At 41.8% G+C, this 19349-nt stretch overlaps 1 protein-coding gene and 1 long non-coding RNA gene across 2 annotated transcripts in view; one reads left to right on the forward strand and one right to left on the reverse strand.

Annotated features, from left to right (window-relative positions):
* The window catches only part of LOC117506417 (dedicator of cytokinesis protein 3-like), a 544822-nt gene that overhangs the window by 431530 nt on the left and 93943 nt on the right, over positions 1-19349 (forward strand). The window lies entirely within an intron of this gene.
* LOC117506425 lies at positions 399-2636 on the reverse strand. Its single transcript, XR_004559463.1, has 3 exons — positions 2553-2636; positions 1279-1284; positions 399-409 (listed from the first exon to the last, which is right to left on the reverse strand). It is a non-coding gene; the product is annotated as an uncharacterized LOC117506425 (long non-coding RNA).

Genomic DNA, 19349 nt, shown 5'->3' on the forward strand with positions numbered 1-19349 from the left:
AGCTGTTATAAAAGCCAGACGTGGTGCAACAAAATACTAGTGATGTGTTGGAGCGTCCTTTTGTTTTTCATGATTCCATAATTTATTCCTCAGAATTGAGTGAGTCCATATTTTTTTCCCTCTGCTTGGTCTAAAAAAGTAACCGTTACTGACTGCCACAATTTTTTTTCCTGATTTCTTATAGTGTTTCTTAAAGCCAGAAAGTTGCCATTTGAAATGACTTTAGTTTTGTGTCATGTCTGTGATCTGCTTTTTTTCTACAAAATTAAACAACTGAATGAACATCCTCCGAGGCCAGTGATTCCATAATTTTTGCCAGGGGTTGTATTAACAGGTGGTGGTAACAGGTGGCGATATGGTTATTCCATTTTAGAATAGTTTTGTTTTTGTTTTTGAGGTGGTTTACATGCTTTAGACCTTACTTGCATTTTAACTTGGCTTTCAGTTCGTTCCTGGACTGTGCACAATGCGCGCTACCCGAAACGTGGAGAGCCAAGCTCTGAGGAGTAACTTTTGCTGTCTTGAATATTATAGATGAATCACATTTCTGTCTTTTTTTCTCTCGTAAGCATTCATGCAAACAGCAGAAGTTCACTCTTTCTTCTATGTTTCCCTCAGAGTCGCACTAAGTGTGTCGCTTCTTAATTTTCGCTTTTTTGGGCAACACATAACGCTTCACAAAAACGGTAACTTAAAGACTGCGAGGCTTGCATGTTCAACCTCCAGCTGAAATGCATCTGCTGAATTGCAGAGAAAGAGGGATAAAAAAGAAAAATCATGCAGGGACCCAGTCCATCAACCTTTATAAACAAACAAACACTTTAACAAACACTTAAAAATCGTTAAATTTTACAAGTTGGAGAAAACAAAACAGAAAGCCACATCCCATTGGCATTTCAGCAAAATGTCAACACTTTGGCCAGCAACATTGTGCCATTGCTTAGGGAGAGCCCCGGACTATTGATGTTTAAAAACGTAAAAGTACTTTTTATCCGATAACTCGATTAATCGGCAGAATAATCGATAGAATACTCTATTACTAAAATAATCGATTGCTGCAGCCCTAGATACATGCATGTGTTTCTTCTAGATTGGACTATTGTAATGCTGTATTTTGTTTGCCGCAGTCCAACATTAAAAGTCTTCAACTGGTTCAAAATGCTGCTGCCAGACTTTTGACACATATTACGCCCATTTTGGCATCCCTTCACTGGCTTCCTGTCGCTGCAACATCGGATTTTAAGGTACTGTTACTGACCTATAAAATTGTTCATGGACTTGCACCTCCCTATCTGGCTGACCTGGTAAAGCCCTACGTACCGGCTCAGGTGCAGCGTTCGCAGGGTGCAGGACTTTTATGTGTTCCTAGGGTGAATAAAAAGTCTGACGGTCACAGAGCTTTCTCCTACTGTGCCCCAGCTCTATGGAATGATCTCCCGGCACACATACAGCAGTCGGATACTGTGGAGACTTTTAGTCAAGTTTAAAGACCCATTTGTTTTCCTTGTTTTATCATTAGTTTTATTGCTATGATGTGTTTTAATTCTTGTACACTCTTATGGTTTTGTGTTTTTATTGTGTTCTTAAATTTTTAAATTAAATTTTCTGTTTTTTGGTATTGTGTTGTGTGAAGCGCCCTGAGGTGATCTCATCACGAATTGGCTCTATAGAAATTAATAAATTAGATTTGAAATTTACATTTGGTGATGTCCTTCTCTGGACATGATCCAGCATGCAGGTGCCTCCGTGTAGAGGACCCCAAATCAAATCAATATTATTTATATAGCGCCAAATCACAACAAACAGTTGCCCCAAGGCGCTTTATATTGTAAGGCAAGGCCATACAATAATTACGGAAAAACCCCAACGGTCAAAACGACCCCCTGTGAGCAAGCACTTGGCGACAGTGGGAAGGAAAAACTCCCTTTTAACAGGAAGAAACCTCCAGCAGAACCAGGCTCAGGGAGGGGCAGTCTTCTGCTGGGACTGGTTGGGGCTGAGGGAGAGAACCAGGAAAAAGACATGCTGTGGAGGGGAGCAGAGATCAATCACTAATGATTAAATGCAGAGTGGTGCATACAGAGCAAAAAGAGAAAGAAACACTCAGTGCATCATGGGAACCCCCCAGCAGTCTAAGTCTATAGCAGCATAACTAAGGGATGGTTCAGGGTCACCTGATCCAGCCCTAACTATAAGCTTTAGCAAAAAGGAAAGTTTTAAGCCTAATCTTAAAAGTAGAGAGGGTGTCACCCCAGGGAGTGGGCAAGGCCAAGGACACGTCCACATTTTTACCTGACTTTTAAGATGCTGGGATGGACCAGCTATCTGTCTGGGTGCTTGTACTGTTCTTATAATAATTAATGAATTGATTATTATAAACAGAAATGGTAATGTTTGCCTCACACGTGCAAAAATGGTCAACTAATATTTTTCTTCAGTGAATATGAGCTTGTTTTCATATCAGACATTACTGCAACAAAGCTTTCAGTGTGTTAACTGCAACAACATAAAATAACAGTTTGAGAACACAGTAGTTTGACAAAAGCACTCACCAACAATCAGCCTGATGTGGAACACTTCACCAGGCCGGAGATGTGGGAAAACACAGGTGTAGTTTCCATCATCGGACATCACTGCTTTGCTAATGATTATGGAGGCGTTGCCAACATTGAGCTCGTCTGGAAAATGCTCAACACGGTGGAAGAACCTCTCATTTTGTCCTTTAGCACCATTATTGTAGTGCAAGCCAGCATTATAAAGGAAGACATCCTCGTTATCCTTCCTCCAATCAAACAACTCCTTCTCAATGTTCTGTTTAGTGCCAGCAGAACAGCTCAGTAATGCATCACTTCCTTCTTCCACAACCACTATGTGCACACCTGGGAGTGACAGACAAATGTAATGAGGTTAAAATGCAAATGCTTAAAAGTACTGTATACAATATAAATATCTAAAAATGTAAATAAAAGTTTTCAGATGCAAAAATATTGCCGACACCTATATGTTTGTGAAAGGCTCATTTTGGACACCAGGAAGAGCAGCTTCTACCTTGGTAACAAGGTCCTTAATCCCTAAGTTTCTCCCATTGTGTAGTGAGCACCTTGTATCAGTACCCTGATAGTGTGTGTATGTGTGTGTGTGTCAACAGTGAATGTGAGGCATTACTGTAAAGTGCTTTAAGCTTCTGATATACAGTAGATAGAAAAGCACTATATGAATGCAGTCCAGTTATGTTAATTAAACAATGTTGTGCAATATATTACCAACATGAGGGTATGTATACACCGAAACAGTCATTTTCACATGTTAAATGTTTCCTTTTATTACTGTTAGGAGTGGTGCTCGTTATTGAGACAGGCATGCTCCTTTTCTTTCAGCATCTGGATAAAGCGATGCCTTTGACATGCATCCAATAACTTACAAACGATGCTCCTGGAGGTCTTAAAAGACGTGTGTTAATCATTTAGGCATTTGTTTATCTTAAACTAAGGTCTTAATTGGTATTAAAATGGCTTAAATCAGTCATTCAAAAGTCTTAAATGGAAAGAAATATGAAGGAGGATTTATTTGTTTGGGGAAGTGTAAATTCAGTGAAAAATAAAAAATTGGCTTTTCAAGGTAGATTTTGTGTTGTGGCTTTGGGTCGACTCCCACTGCAGATTTTTGGCCTCAACTGCCTTTTGATTTAAAAAAAAAAAAATAGTATTACAATAAGAGTCTAAAGTTGTGTTTCATAGGTTTGCCAGCTACAAACAAAATTATAAGCAGCCCCAAAACACAGGGGCTTCTGGGTATGTGCGCAACAGTACTGTGTAGAGTCTAACGTCTGACATTAGATTCTCTCTCACACATGCACACTGTATATATCAGGGGTGGGCAATCATGTGCCATGAAGGGTTGACACACCCATGCGTGGCTCATTAGTCAGTGGGACCCAGGCTTTACATATATACCAGGGGTGGGCAACGAGGGCCGAGACACTGCATGTTTTCCTTGCTACCAATCACCTCAGCAGGTGATTTCATTAATGTTCAGATGTTTCAGCAGGTGATTTCATTGACAACCAGGTGTTTATGTTCAAGGAAGAAGCTCATCAGCAACCCACCTGCTGAGGTGATTGGTTGCAAGGAAAACATGCAGTGTCTCGGCCCTCGTTGCCCACCCCTGGTATATATGTAAAGCCTGGGTCCCACTGAATAATGAGCCACGCATGGGTGTGTCAACGATTATTCGAAGAATGACCCACGTTTTCATCTATCACATATCTGCTACTAAGGTGCCTCTATGTGCCTCTCTGTACCCCGCATGTGTCACGTAGCAGCCTCTAGTGAGCCATGACCGACCTGTCATTAGAACCTTGAATGGTTCGCATCAACCACGCTAAGCCACGTAGCGCTGTGATAGTGCCATGATAACATGACGTTTAGGCATGGGTTGGGTCCAAACCTGGTCTCTTTAAAGTGTGCTGCCTCTGCACTCCTTATCACTGGCTTCCTTTCCATCCGTGGCTTGCTGGCTTTAAACACAGTCATTTTCACACCGTGATCCCACTTTTAACTTTGTGTTTGTCCGTTTACTTCTGCAAAATTACTCTTTTGCACGCGCGCTGCCATTCTGCATACACAATGAGGTGGCTGCTTTAATTATGCGAGGTCTGTTAGAAAAGTATCGGACATTTTTATTTTTTGCAAAAACCTGATGGATTTGAATCGCGTGTGCTTGCATGAGCAAACCTTGAACCTTCGTGCGCATGCGTGAACTTTTTCACGCCTGTCGATTGCATCATTTTCTGGTAAGCAGCCTTTGTGTGAGGACATGTGTAGTGCGCTCGGCAGATTTTCATTTCAAGGAAAAAGACGGAACGACTGGAGCAGCGCCGCATCAAATTTTGCCAGAAACTGGGCGACAGCCAGGTGGAAACTATTCCGATGATTCAGACGGCTTTCAGTGGCTTTTCAGTCGTGTGACTACCCGAGAAATTGTGGAAGAGGTGGGCATGTCATAGCATGTCCTGTGAGACTTCAACACGGAGGCGCTTTTGCTCCACCATTAGCAGCAGCATGAATTTCACCGCCACTCTTTTCATGGCCAAATCTTCTGTCACAGTGGAAAGTACCAAAAAAGTGCTGATGTCCACCTCTTCCGCAATTTCTCGGATAGTCACACGACGGTCCCACATCACCACAGTGTTCACTTTGGAAATGATGATGACCGACCGGAGCGTGGCTCGCTCTCCACCATTGTGCGGACGTCTTTAAACCGGTTGTACTGCTCCTTAATCTGTGTGATGCCCATAGCATCATCACCGAAAGCCGTCTGAATCATCTGAATGGTTTTCACCTGGCTGTCGCCCAGTTTCTGGCAAAATTTGATGCACCGCTGCTCCAGTCGTTCCATCTTTTTCCTTGAAATGAAAATCCGCTGAGCGCACAGCACACATCCCACACCAAGGCTGCTTACCAGGAAATGACGCAATCGACAGGCATGAAAAAGTTCACGCATGCGCACGAAGGTTCAAGGTTTTCTCATGCAAGCACACGTGATTCAAATCCATCAGGTTTTTGCAAAAAATAAAAAGGTCCGATACTTTTCTAACAGACCTCGTATACACCTGCTGCTGCAACTTGTGGATCACTTCCAAAAAAAAAAAAAAAAATTTCTTTATTTCTTCTGCAGCTTACAAGTCACCGTGATACAACTTTTAACTTTGTGTTATGACTTCAGAATCATTCTTTTGCACGCTCTCCTTCTGTGTTGCTGCACAACTCTGCACTGTTTTTCGCGGCTTCGCTGGAGTTATTTCTTCAACGGCTTTAAACACACAACCACTTTCACACAGTCATCCACATTTTAACTTTGTGTTCGTCCATTATTGACTGAAAAATCACTCTTGTGAACTGGCGTTCTACCTAAATGCTCCTTTGGAGCATGACAAGTCACTGCCTCAGTGTGCAGTGTACACACACAGCGGAGCTCAATCTGATTCATTAAACAAGATATTAAATCGACCATAGACATACAACCCCAATTCCATTGAAGTTGGGATGTTGTGTAAAATGTAAATAAAAACAGAATACAATGATTTGCAAATCCTCTTTAGCCTATATTCAATTGTATACACCATAAAGACAAGATATTTAATCTTCAAACTGATACACTTTGTTTTTGTGCAAATATTTGCTCATTTTGAAATGGATGCCTGCAACACATTTCCAAAAAGCTGGGACAGTGGTATGTTTACCACTGTGTTACATCACCTTTCCTTCTAACAACACTCTAAGCATTTGGGAACTGAGTTCACTAATTGTTGAAGCTTTGTAGGTGGAATTCTTTCCCATTCTGGCTTGATATAAGACTTCAGTTGTTCAACAGTCCGGGGTCTCCATTGTCGTATTTTGCGCTTCATAATCCGCCACACATTTTCAATGGGCGACAGGTCTGGACTGCAGGCAGGCCAAACTAGTACCCACACTCTTTTACTATGAAGCCACACTGTTGAACAGGATTTGCAAATCATTGTATTCTGTTTTTATTTACATTTCAGACAACGTCCCAACTTCAATGGAATTACCGTTGTACTATAATAAGTATTTGTTACTATATTATTACTTTATATTGTACAACCCCAATTCCAATGAACAGAGACCCTGGACTGTTGAACAACTGAAGTTGTACATCAAGCAAAAATGGGAAAGAATTCCACCTACAAAGCTTCAACAATTAGTGAACTCAGTTCCCAAATGCTTAGAGTGTTGTTAGAAGGAAAGGTGATGTAACACAGTGGTTAACATACCACTGTCCCAGTTTTTTTGAAACGTGTTGCAGGCATCCATTTCAAAATGAGCAAATATTTGCACAAAAACAAAAAAGTTTATCAGTTTGAACATTAAATATCTTGTCTTTGTGGTGTATTCAATTCAATATAGGTTGAAGAGGATTTGCAAATCATTGTATTCTGTTTTTATTTACATTTTACACAACGTCCCAACTTCATTAGAATTGGGGTTGTATGTCTATGGTTGATTTAATATCTTGTTAATGAATCAGACTGAGCTCCGCTACCGATACTTTTCCGATCCGATACCGGAGTTCTGTTTGCTTTAATATTATTATTACTGTTGATTTTGTGAGGATTTTCTTAAAAAGGAGACCTGAAAATTCAGCTACAAGATCTGTTTTGATGAAAGAATTAATTACTTTTATTTTTATATACTTTTATAGCATTATTTTTATAGACTTAAAGAGAAAAGACAGCTCTCCATGTCTGCCTATCTCTCTCCCTCTCTGTCTCTCTCTCCCTCTGTCTGTCTGCATCATCCTTTCTCACTGTCTCTCTCCCTCTGTTTCTTCCGCTCTCTCTCTCTGTCTGTCTGTCTCCTTCTCAATTTATAATTTCAATGGAGCTTTATTGACATGGGCAGGGGCGCTAGTTTTCTGTCAAATGACGGAAATCTGTCAAAATCGAAATTCAGTTTCCGTCATTTACGTCAGAGGTTCTAATCGCCAAGTTAAAAAACTATTTTAATGCTTTACTTGCTTTACTATGCACAGCTGCACGGGTATGATACCCAGCGCTGTGTTCTGAGTTGACACCACTCTCTCTATCTAGGCACACTAGTACAGGCTGATCTTCCTACCGGTTTGGAAGCGTTTCATGTGGTGGAAACAGAAGCAATTTCTTACCGTAACCATAAGTGATGAAAAGTAAAAACACGCAGCCTGCAGCCAAACCCATCTCCTCAAAGCTGGTGTACCCGGCCTGGCTGTGCTGACCGGCTAGAAAATGTCTGCGTTGGGTAGGTGGATGAACTGAGCCACACACAGGGGTTTGCCAGTCAGGAGATTTACTGTGTGAAACACAACAATATTAAAATACAGCCACTCCAGTCTCACAGGTTCACACATGTCTCACCCCTGCTCTCTTCCCAGCAACTCCTTGTGTTACAATACTACAAATTATGATATTTTAATAGTGTGATCATATAGCTTTACATTTTAAACAAGTAAACTCCCCCAATCATGGCAATTTTAGATATTTTTACAAAATAAACTAATCATGTGCAAAAGACACATCTTATATGAATTTTCACTAATACAAAATAAAATACATTTATCAACATACCTGTGTGAAACACAACAATATTAAAATACAGCCACTCCAGTCTCACAGGTTCACACAAGTCTGCAGAGAAACACAGAAAAAGTGCCACAGACAAAAGTGAGACCGTGCTGCTAGCTTAAATCCACTGGCTAACATTACTTTTTCCAAGTGCTGTATTTAAACATAAAAAAAAAAACCGCTATTCCTTCTTCTTCTTATGGATTTCCGGCAGGCTGTGCGCCAGTCAGTGCATTGCTGCCTTTCACTGGCAGACCATGACTACTACACTCTACTCACAGACTATGCTGCAAGCCAGAGCTAAACACAAAATCCATTAGGGCTTTGTAGACCTCTTGCTGACGTGCAGACGGATCAAGCAGCACTTTAATAGAAACAAACTCAAAACCAAGATCAAAAAGATATGAAAAAAGAACTCTCCTCTGCTCAGAAAATCTTTTACACTCCATCAGAACATGAGGGATAGTCTCTTTCTTTGTGCAGGTTTCACACAATCCATTGTGGTGTTTACCAATTAGACATAGGTCAGCTGCCAGTCCACAGTGTCCTAACCTCAGTCTTGTTAACAGTAGTTACTCCCTTCTGTTATTCCCCCGGGTTGGACAGTCACCAAAAACAGACTTCTGCACACTATAAAAATGCATACCCTTATTTCCATTGTCCCAATCCTTCTGCCATTGAGCCCACACTACTTTTTTAATCATGGCTTTATGTTCAAAGCTGCTATGAGCCACCTCAAGATCTACAGTGTCATGTCTTAAAGCGTTCTTTGCAACCTGATCCACAATTTCATTACCCCTAACCCCCACATGTGCCGGGACCCACATGAAGCACACATCTGACCCCCCCTTCTCCACTCTGAGCAAAGCAGTCAGCACCTCAACCACCAGATCAGGCCTACACTGGGAAGAGGCCGACTCAAAGGACTGCAACACAGCAGCTGAGTCAGAGCAGATGACAACCCTCTCCGGTCTCACTTCTTCCACCCATTCAAGAGCCCACACCATAGCCAAAATTTCAGCTGTAAATACTCCTACTCCATCAGGAAGTCGTCTGCCCAGACTCAGAGACAGAGCAGGAATAAAAATCCCAAATCCCCCTCTCCGGCTAGTGGGGTCAACGGACCCATCAGTAAACAATTGCAGATACCCATCCCAATTGTTCTGCATAGCCTCCCTCACCACAGTTACAGGACATATTCCCCCCTCCCCTTTGAGGCGATCTTTCACAGTCCAATCCACTTCCACTTAAGGGAGTAGCCAAGTAGGAACCGCTGGCCAGACAACTACCAGAGCTGTATCCCTCTGACTGAGCTCTGGCAACTCACCCTTCACTAAGATAAAGGTTTTCCCCCTCCCTCTTCCTGACTCCCATGAATCCTGAAGGAGTCTCCTGAAGGGTGGTCACCCCTCTGACCCAGGGCTTTGCCTACAAACTGGAGTGCTAGCTTAAGCCGTCTCTTTTGAAGGGGCATCTCTCCCACTTCAACTAGGAGGGCTGGCACAGAGGTTGTTCTGAATGCACCACAGCACACTCGAAGTGCTTTTGCTTGGATCACATCTAATTTTGCCAAATTTGTTTTAGCTGCATTTCCATACACAAGACAACCATAATCCAAAAATGAGCGAATCATAGCTCTATAAATCATCAGTAGTGTAGCTTTATCAGCTCCCCAGTCGCTGCCAAAAAGGCACCGCAATACATTTATTACTCTACTGCATTTATCCACCACCTTCTCAATGTGAGTTTTGAAAGTCCCCCTCTCATCAAAATGGACCCCTAAATACTTAAAAGATTTAACCCTTTCCAAATTTAAACCATATAATTGCAAACTTGCATTACCCAAATTTCTCTTCCTCCCAAACAAAACCCCACCTACTTGCCCACTCCACAACATTATTCAAGGCATTTTGTAACTTTGCAAATACAAAACCCACATTTCTCCCCCTCTTCCACACAACCCCGTCATCAGCAAAAAGTGACAACCCATAACCTGGATCCAAATTGCTAAAAATATCATTTATCATTACATTAAACAGTACTGGACTAACTACACTGCCCTGAGGAGTTCCATTATCAATATCCAATACTTCAGAAAAAGTTCTACCAACCCTAACCTGAATTCTCCGACCCTGTAAAAATGCCCTAATCCAATTTAGCATGCGACCACGAATACCTGCATCATAGAGCTTAACTAATAGCCCCTCCTTCCACAACATATCATAGGCCTTTTCAATATCGAGGAACACAGCAACAAGAACTTCTTTACTTGCACTAGCTTTCTTTATATCAGAATCCAAGGTCAACACTGACTCCATGGTGCTCCTCCCTATTCTAAAACCATTCTGGTAGGGAACAAACCATTCATTTTTTTCAAGCTTATAAACCAGCCGGTCAGTCACCATTCTTTCCATAATTTTACATAAAACTGAGGTAAGTGCAATAGGCCTGTAAGAACCCGGGTTCTTCCATTCCTTCCCTGGTTTCAAAACTGGTATAACTACAGCCTGCTTCCATGCCCCTGGCACCCGTCCTTCTGCCCACACATTATTAATCAGAACCAGGACTTCCTCCAAAACATCATTGTTAAGATTTTTGAAAAAACTGTAGATTAACCCATCCTTCCCTGGTGCTGTAGAACCCCCCCCCCCCCCCCCCCACCCCACCCCACTAATTGCTTTCAATAGCTCCTTCATAGTGAAGAATAAATTGACAGAGTCCGAATTATCTAAATTGGTTTCCAGTTTATGGTACTGACCCCCCAGCATCATATCCCTTCTACAGATTCCATCCTCCCCCAAATTTGATCCACTGTGAATTAGCTGAAAAGCCCTGACTAGCACGTCAGCCTTCTGATTGTCATTCACTGCCACAACTCCATTCCTTTCCAACACTGGAATAGAACGTACACATTTAACCCCAGACATGCGTCTCACTGCAGACCATATTTCATTAATAGATGTGTCTGTGCCCATCCGACTACAAAACTTCCTCCAAGACTCTCTCCTAGCATTCTTAATAATCCTTCTAGCAACAACCCTAAGTCTTTTATACTCTATTGCATTTTGCTCCAACGGATGTCTCCTTAATTTTTTATAAGCTTTATTCCTATTTCTAACTGCTACACTGCATGCTTTATTCCACCATGGTACACCAACCCTGTTTTCAGGACCTATCTTTACTGCTATAAACAGATTAACATTATGGGCAATCATTCCACACAAACTATCATTCCACTCATCAATCGAATCCTCATTTATCTCATCCAAATCTTTACTACAGGCCTCTGCAAACTCTCCCCACCTCACCCTACTAAGGTCCAAACGCTTCGGGTATGTGACCTCTTCCACCAGCAGAGACTGATCAAACCTCATCAGAATAGGAAAATGATCACGTCCTATAGTATACCCCTCCAAAGTATCCCATATTGCCTTCCTTGCCAAAGGAGCTGAAGCTATAGACAGATCTATGCATGACAGGCTCCCTGTCCTAATATCAAACCTAGTAGGTCTGGTATCATTTAGGCAGACCAACCCATGCCGATCCATAAAATCTTCTACTATTTCTCCATTACTGTCTCTGTCCCTGCTGCCCCACAGTGGATTATGTGCATTAAAATCCCCCACCCAAACTACAGTGCGACCAACTACCTCCACAATAGCCTTAAAGTCATCAATACATAAATTCAAACATGGATTATAAAAATTTACAACAGTCATTCCCCCCAAACTTCCCCAAACATTTACCGCTACACATTCTAATTGGGTATTAAGACACACACTCTCATATTGCACACCGGCCCTAACAAATATTGCACAACCCCCTCCCGACCTGTCTTTACGATCTTTCCTCACAGACTCATACCCAGAAATAACAAAATCTAGACAAGGTTTCAGCCAAGTCTCTTGAATGCATATGAGCTCTGGCTTATGGCTTTCTTTAAAATACTCTAAAAATCTTTTTAACTCTTGGCCATTAGCAATAAGGCTTCTGGCATTCCATTGTAATATGTGGAACATTTAAGTGAGGTCAAGCGAACCTGAATCTCCATTTGTTATCACAGGAACATTTTGCACACTACGAGCACAAGGTAAGTTCAGGAGCTCTGGGGAGACTGACAAACCCAAAAACCTGCCAGCTTCTTTAGCTTTCATTGCTTTAATAGCCGAGGGCGTATTAACCTGGCGAGCAGCCCACAAAACTTCAACTAAAAAAAGCCAAAAATTCAGTTTTATCCACAATAAAAGAGTTTACTGAAATCTTTACTCCATGAGCGGGAAAACTGGCCTCTTGAGGGCGCACCCGCTCCGGCTCTCTGGCATCATTCACTTTTTAAACAGCTTCTGCATACGTAACATTGTCTTTGGCTTTTACTGCTTCTATCTGCTGTGCTCTCATAGCATGGCCACATCCGCGAAAAGCAGCCATTTGACTGCCACCACAGTTACATTTCACTTCAGTAGTTGTGCATTCAGAACGATCGTGCTCCCCTCCACACTGCCCGCACCTTCTGGCACCTCTACAAACTGCCGCTACCTGCCCAAAACGCTGGCACTTAAAGCAACGCAGCGGGGGGGCGCTCATATGGTTTGACATATGGTAAGCCACAAACCCTAAGCTGACCCTTTCAGGCAAAACCTCATCCTTAAAGAACAGAAGCACTGCTGTACTTTCCCTTCTTTCTCCACCATGCAGTTTTAAACCTCCTCACCCTGGAAACTTCTGCTCCCTTTAGATTTTCAAGTATCTCCTCCTCAGATATGTCCGTGTCCACCCCATAGATCCCACCTTGCACCCCTTGATACTGGCTTGACCCCGGGATAAACCCCTCCACTGCTCTATCTCCCAAATGTTTCAAGGCCAGCGCCTTATTTCTCTGGCCATCAGATTTACAAAAAATCAATACATTCCCATTAGAAAGCACTTTTGCATGGAGAACATCCCCAACTGTTTCTCTAATGGCTGTGGAAAGTTTAAGAGAGTTCAGGGGTTTCTCTGAACTCTCCCCAAACTTCAGAATTACTTTAAACCCCTCTTCCCCTCGCTTAGCCATCTTTAAGTGACCCTGGTCCCTTCCTCCTTCACTACTTATAGATCTAGGACGCCCTCTTTTACCCCCACCCTGAGAACTCCCCCCCTCTTCCCCATACAATCAAGCACCCAACCCAGGGAAATAAGAGTCCACTGTGCACAAAAGAGGAAATAAATAAGTGTAGTGTTTAACAAAAATTAAATGACGATTGCCAAAGGTTCACCAACGAACGCTTCGACGACCCCCAAAAACGCTATTCCACACATTTACCACCAACATACACATTGGCAAAGGCCTTATGAATTATGAACAACATAAAAATACAATCAAAATGAAATATTTTGTAACTTGAACCACGAGAGCTTGAGCTGCTGCTGCTGCTGCTTCTTCTTGCAATTTATTGGCGGTTGGCATCCAGAATGTTGCATTACCGCCACCAACTGTACAATTGTGAAACTACAGATGTGGAGCATCGACGGAGTGACAAAAAAAAATAAATAAATAAATAAAAAAGGTTAACTAAATCCTATCAAAAAGCCCTGTGTTCTTAAGGAACTTAAACACAAATCTCCAAGCTGACGGCACAGAGAAGGAAAGTAGTCCCTCAAGAGAGAGCCTGGTCTCCCCCAGTTCTCTGACCTCCTCTAGCAGAATTAGTGTTGTGACGTTCGCAAACGAGCCGATTCTTTTCAACAGCTCTTTAATATGAACGAAGGGAGCCGAGTTGCGGCTGCGCGGGAGCCGTTCTTTTTTTTTCCATGCGTGTTTTTCACACAGCTCCCAGGAACATCCAGTTGCGGTTGCGGCTGTAACTCCCCTCCCCCCCCCGCATAGTATATTTTCTATCAAAATGTGTATCGTATTGCATTGTATGTTCTGTTTTTGCACTAAAAACTATTTTGAACAAACATTCATTGCAGCTGGCTTTGTTTTTAATGTTTATTTATAAGTGTTTAACTATTGCATGAATAACAAGTCAGGGTAGCATCACACACATACACATCTGTGTACAAGGTAAATCCACAGTATTGATGTCTACGCAGAGGGATGTTGTACCACCTAGTGGAATATTTACAATGAATTCAGACCAAAATTATTTTCAACATATTATAATGGGGTTATAATCAGTATTTCCAAATAATTCAAACTCAGATAATGGTTGATAATGGCTGTGATATCAGATTTAAAGTGAATAGAAAAAAGAACATGTGCAATACAAAAACTTTCAAAATCAAAAAATATATGGAAAGAACAAAAACAAATGGTGTTGGTCTTAATGACCTTTCATTCATTTTTGTGTTTCTCAGTATGGGTTTCCTTGGTTATTTACAATACGTTACCACCATCTACTGGCTACTTTAAGCAACAACAGGTTTGGTTTAATGTCAGGTTTCTGTTCCCTGTTCTCTTCTCGTTTGGAACGAGATTTCAGTCAGTCAACACCAGTCTTTTGCCTGAGCGTGCTGTTCTCCCCAAGGATTCATGTTTTCAATGTCCACTGCTGGCAGAAAAGGTAGGGAGACACAGAATAGGGGAGCAAATTTGAAAAGTGACATTGAGATAGCTCATTTCTCTCTCTCTCTCTCAATATTTTTAGGCTTAATTATCAATTTGTCACAAATGGCGCTAGGAATTTCTACCCAGAATGCATTGTAATGGCAAAGTGCGCATGCACGCTGCAGCATGCACCACCACGAATGCGCACATGGCGGAAATTGATAATTAAGCCTAAAATACTTTTTTTTTTTTAAAAGAGCCATATGAGCCAGTTTTTTGAACGGCTCTTTGAAAGGAACGAGCCATAAAGATCCGGATCCCCCCAAAGAGCCATAAATCCCATCTCTAAGCAGAATATGTCTTTCTATGCTGTACGCTCGGCAGGCTAACAGAACATGATGAACAGTCTCCATGTCCCCGCAGTTAACACACTGACCCGTAGCATCCTTGCCAATATGTGGAGATTATGGTTCAGCCTAGTGTGCCCTATCCTAAGCCTTGTCACAAGGGTGTAGGTTTGGTCTCAGCTTTGGTAGGGACAATACCACCCCCGGCCCCCATGCCCACCACCACCCCCTAACCCACTTATACCATTAGATGCACAAGTACTGCATAATACATAACATATTACGACATAATGCTGAATAATTTAACACTTTATTTACAATATTAAGTGTGTAGGCAGACAAACAAATAGCTTAAATAACAAAATTGCACCCAAAATCACAAATCTATTCTATAGACTTACACCTGAGAGAACAAGACAACAAAAAAAATACTTGTAGAGCTAACAAAAAAAAAAGAAAAAAAGTTTTTGCAACCAAGATGTATAATCTAATCTCTTCATCAATAATGCAGTTGTAGGTATCTGGCAACCTAATTTGCCAAAAAAAGGGCTTTCCAATGATATATGGTGTATTACGGTAAACGTAAGCCTGTGATGTCATAACGCAGAGGAAAAACACGGAAGTTTCACACTAGTGCGCCGCTGATTCTCATTACCGTAAGTTCTCATGTAAGCCCTCACTCTGAAAAAATTCAACACTGACAGCAAGCCAAGAACCCGTGCTTTCCAACAGTGTGCTATATGTTGCATATATTACGGTAAAGTGCGTTCGGTGACTTTTGAAACGAGGGAAAAGTATGAAGAGCGCAAAAGTGACAAAAAAGTACAGAGACAGACAGCAAACATAAATGTAGTCATTTTTGAGGAAAACGCAGGGTGTTAGTGTCATTTGTGAAGGTGAGTGTGCAGTTTATTTTAAGTGTGGCGCACAGCATTGTTCGCAACCCCCCGCCCTTCTTGTTTTTCTGCACCGGAGCAGTGTTGCCAGATATGAAATATGAAACTATCGTACCAAAACGTCACAATTATCGTATTTTGGGAGAAATTATCGTACACAAACAAAACGCATACAACGTAGCTATTTTAGCGGTTTTTTTTTTAAATTTACAAAGAATTTTATGTCACATTTTTAAACAGTAATTATAGTAATGGGGAAACTATGGCACAAAAAGAACGCAAATGCACAAGCAAATGCACTACCAGACTAGAAAGATTTTTTTTTTTCCTGTGAATGGACACAAACGTGTTAATTACCAGACTAGAAAGAGTCGAATTCAACCTCGAGGTCGCTGTTGTCATCCGATGCCATGGCCACTTGTGCAGATTTTGTTGAACACAGAAAAAATGTTGACACCTCCATAAGGAACTTGAACTTTTTATTTTTCTTGTATATCTCTTTGCTCTTGTGTTTTGTTCGTTTGTTATTGCATTTGTTGAAATAAAGTTTCGAAAAAAAAAAAAAGATGTTGGTGGTTGGGGAATCTTCCTGTCACGGCAGAGATTGGATGGAACTCATTACTGTGTATAGAGAGGGGGCGGGCTTTCAAATGACTGTCCCGAGCCGTCCAAAGCCAGCAGCAGCCCTGTGTGTGGTGTGTCTTTGATGCCGCCTGAGTGCAACGCCTGCGAAATGATTCTTGGGTGTCAGAGAGAGATGCGTGTTTGGGCAACCAACTGAAATTATCGTACATATTGGATTTTTTCCCATTATTGATCGTACATCGTACAGAGGGCAAAACTATCGTACAAATACGATAATTATCGTACATCTGGCAACACTGCACCGGAGCCACCCATCCTCTGCGCTCCGGGACCTCCCACTTTACAAATTAAGCACTTGCCTGCCACGAGATGCGCTTTGTTTACGTCCATGTGAGAAGAACGTGAGCCAATGAAATTGCAACATGGGTAACCCTGTCACTCTGGCACGTCGAAAACACAAAACGTGACGACTAAAATTATAGTATCGAGTTCGCAAAAAAATAGTGAATGATTTTGTTATATAAAAAAAAATGCTAAATATTGGTAGGGACTATTTTGCCATCCCAAAATATTGGTTGTGACTTGTCCCTATGGTCCATATGCAAACCTACGCCCCTGCCTTGTCATTACATGCTCTTTCCCCTCTGCTCTCTTCTCAGCAACTGAGGAGAGACACGCGAACGCACAGGAAGTAGCAACACCGCCAAAATAAAAGCCTCTAAGTAAAAACTGTCAAAATAAACTTACATACAATCCCATTAGTACCAGCAAATAAAACAGAATTTTGGTGAAATTGACACAACATAAAGACCACATGGGCTACACTGGTCTTCTGCGGTTTTGTTTTTTTTTATGCAGTTACCGTGTTTTTGCAGCGTCGTGTGTTCCCCGAAAAAGCGAAACACTCAGTCTGCGAGCTTTTCGCGGCAGGGATGGCAGTACAACACCGCACAGAGCTGCAACTAGCCCAGCGTATAGATCGACAACCGGCCAGGCTATGTGTGAAGAGAGTCACCGATCAGAGAGAAACAGTCCACCTGACAGCTGCATTACCGCCACCATCTGGCCAGGAGTGTTAATCGACACTGAATTCAAATGCAGCTTTCCTCACAGTGAACAGGCTGTTCAGCTGGTCGTGACCGTTTAAAAACCTTTATGAAGAACCGTAAAGACAAAGAGGAAACTTTTATCAACAATGTTGTGTACCTGAGGTTCTGCGATAGGTTAGTGGAGTGTGGTAGTGGCGATACAGGGCTGGATCCAGAGTGAAAGTCGACAGATGCATTTTTCCCCAATGATAAAATAAAAAGCGTACGTGTCTTGTTATTCAATAATCTTCATTCTTTTATTCATCTGCAACATACACTGTCACACTTCTTTTAATATATTTATTATACTTCATTGACTCACATGGGCAGTTGGGACACTAATTTATTTATTGGCGGCTAACATGCATGACTCGGCCTTTAAACAAGACCAGGCTGTATTTAAGGCAGGCATTTGTTTTTTTCCAGCCAAGTTTTGACCCGGCAATTAAATGAGGCAAGCCGTATTTACGGTCAAGCAATTTAATCAAGGAAATATGGTAAGCGGTTGAAGATAAGTGAAAAATAAATATGCATAAAAATGAGTACAGAAGCAAAGGAGGCGGCAGAACCCATCCGGCCAATTAAATGGAGGAACTCACTGCTCACTGGTTGCCTGCCTCTTTTTCTGGCTACTTCCTGTCCCACTGTGCAGTGCGCGCTGTTTCTATAGTGAGGACACTTCCAACGCAGCAACTCCACTCCGTGGTTCGCTGCGTACTTAAGTGAGTATGAAATGTCTTGAAGACCAACATGAAGACCACTTACTGTGGAGAAGCTTTTAGATATGGTGAAAAAAAAAACTAAGCTAAAAGCCCCAACCGTTTACCAGGCTACCCGTCATGGCCGTCATAAATGATTTTGTATCCGTTTGTAGGAATCTTTCCAACACAAGAAATATTTACAGTGAAGTAGACCAATGAAACTTTTTAAATACGTACAACCCCAATTCCAATGAAGTTGAGATGTTGTGTAAAATGTAAATAAAAACAGAATCCAATGATTTGCAAATCCTCAACCTATATTCAATTGAATACACAAAGACAAGATATTTAATGTTCAAACTGATAAAATTTATTGTTTTTGTGCAAATATTTGCTCATTTTGAAATGGATGCCTGCAACACGTTTCAAAAAAGCTGGGACAGTGGTATGTTTACAGGTGTTACATCATCTTCCCTTCTAACAACACTCAATAAGCGTTTGGGAACTGAGGACACTAATTGTTGTAGCTTTGTCAGTGGAATTCTTTCCCATTCTTGCTTGATGTATGACTTCAGTTGTTCAACAGTCTGGGGTCTCCATTGTCGTATTTTGCGCTTCATAATGTGCCACACATTTTCAATGGGCGACAGGTCTGGACTGCAGGCAGGCCAGTCTAGTACCCTGATTGTTTTACTACAAAGCCACGCTGTTGTAACACATGCAGAATGTGGCTTGGCATTGTCTTGCTGAAATAATCAGGGACGTCCCTGAAAAAAACGTTGGATGGCAGCATATGTTGCTCCAAAACCTGGATGTACCTTTCAGCATTGACGGTGCCATTACAGGGTGTGTAATTGCCCATGCCATGGGCACTAGCACCCCCCCATACCATCACAGATGCTGGCTTTAGAACTTTGCACTGGTAACAATCTGGGTGGTCTTTTTCCTTTTTGTTCGTCCATGATTTCCAAAAACAATTTGAAATGTGGACTCATCAGACCACAGCACACTTTTCTATTTTGTGTCTGTCCATTTCAAATGACCTCGGCCCCAGAGAAGGCGGCGGCGTTTCTGGATGTTGTTG

This window comes from Thalassophryne amazonica, chromosome 3, assembly GCF_902500255.1.
Source record: "Thalassophryne amazonica chromosome 3, fThaAma1.1, whole genome shotgun sequence".
Classification (NCBI taxonomy): domain Eukaryota; kingdom Metazoa; phylum Chordata; class Actinopteri; order Batrachoidiformes; family Batrachoididae; genus Thalassophryne; species Thalassophryne amazonica.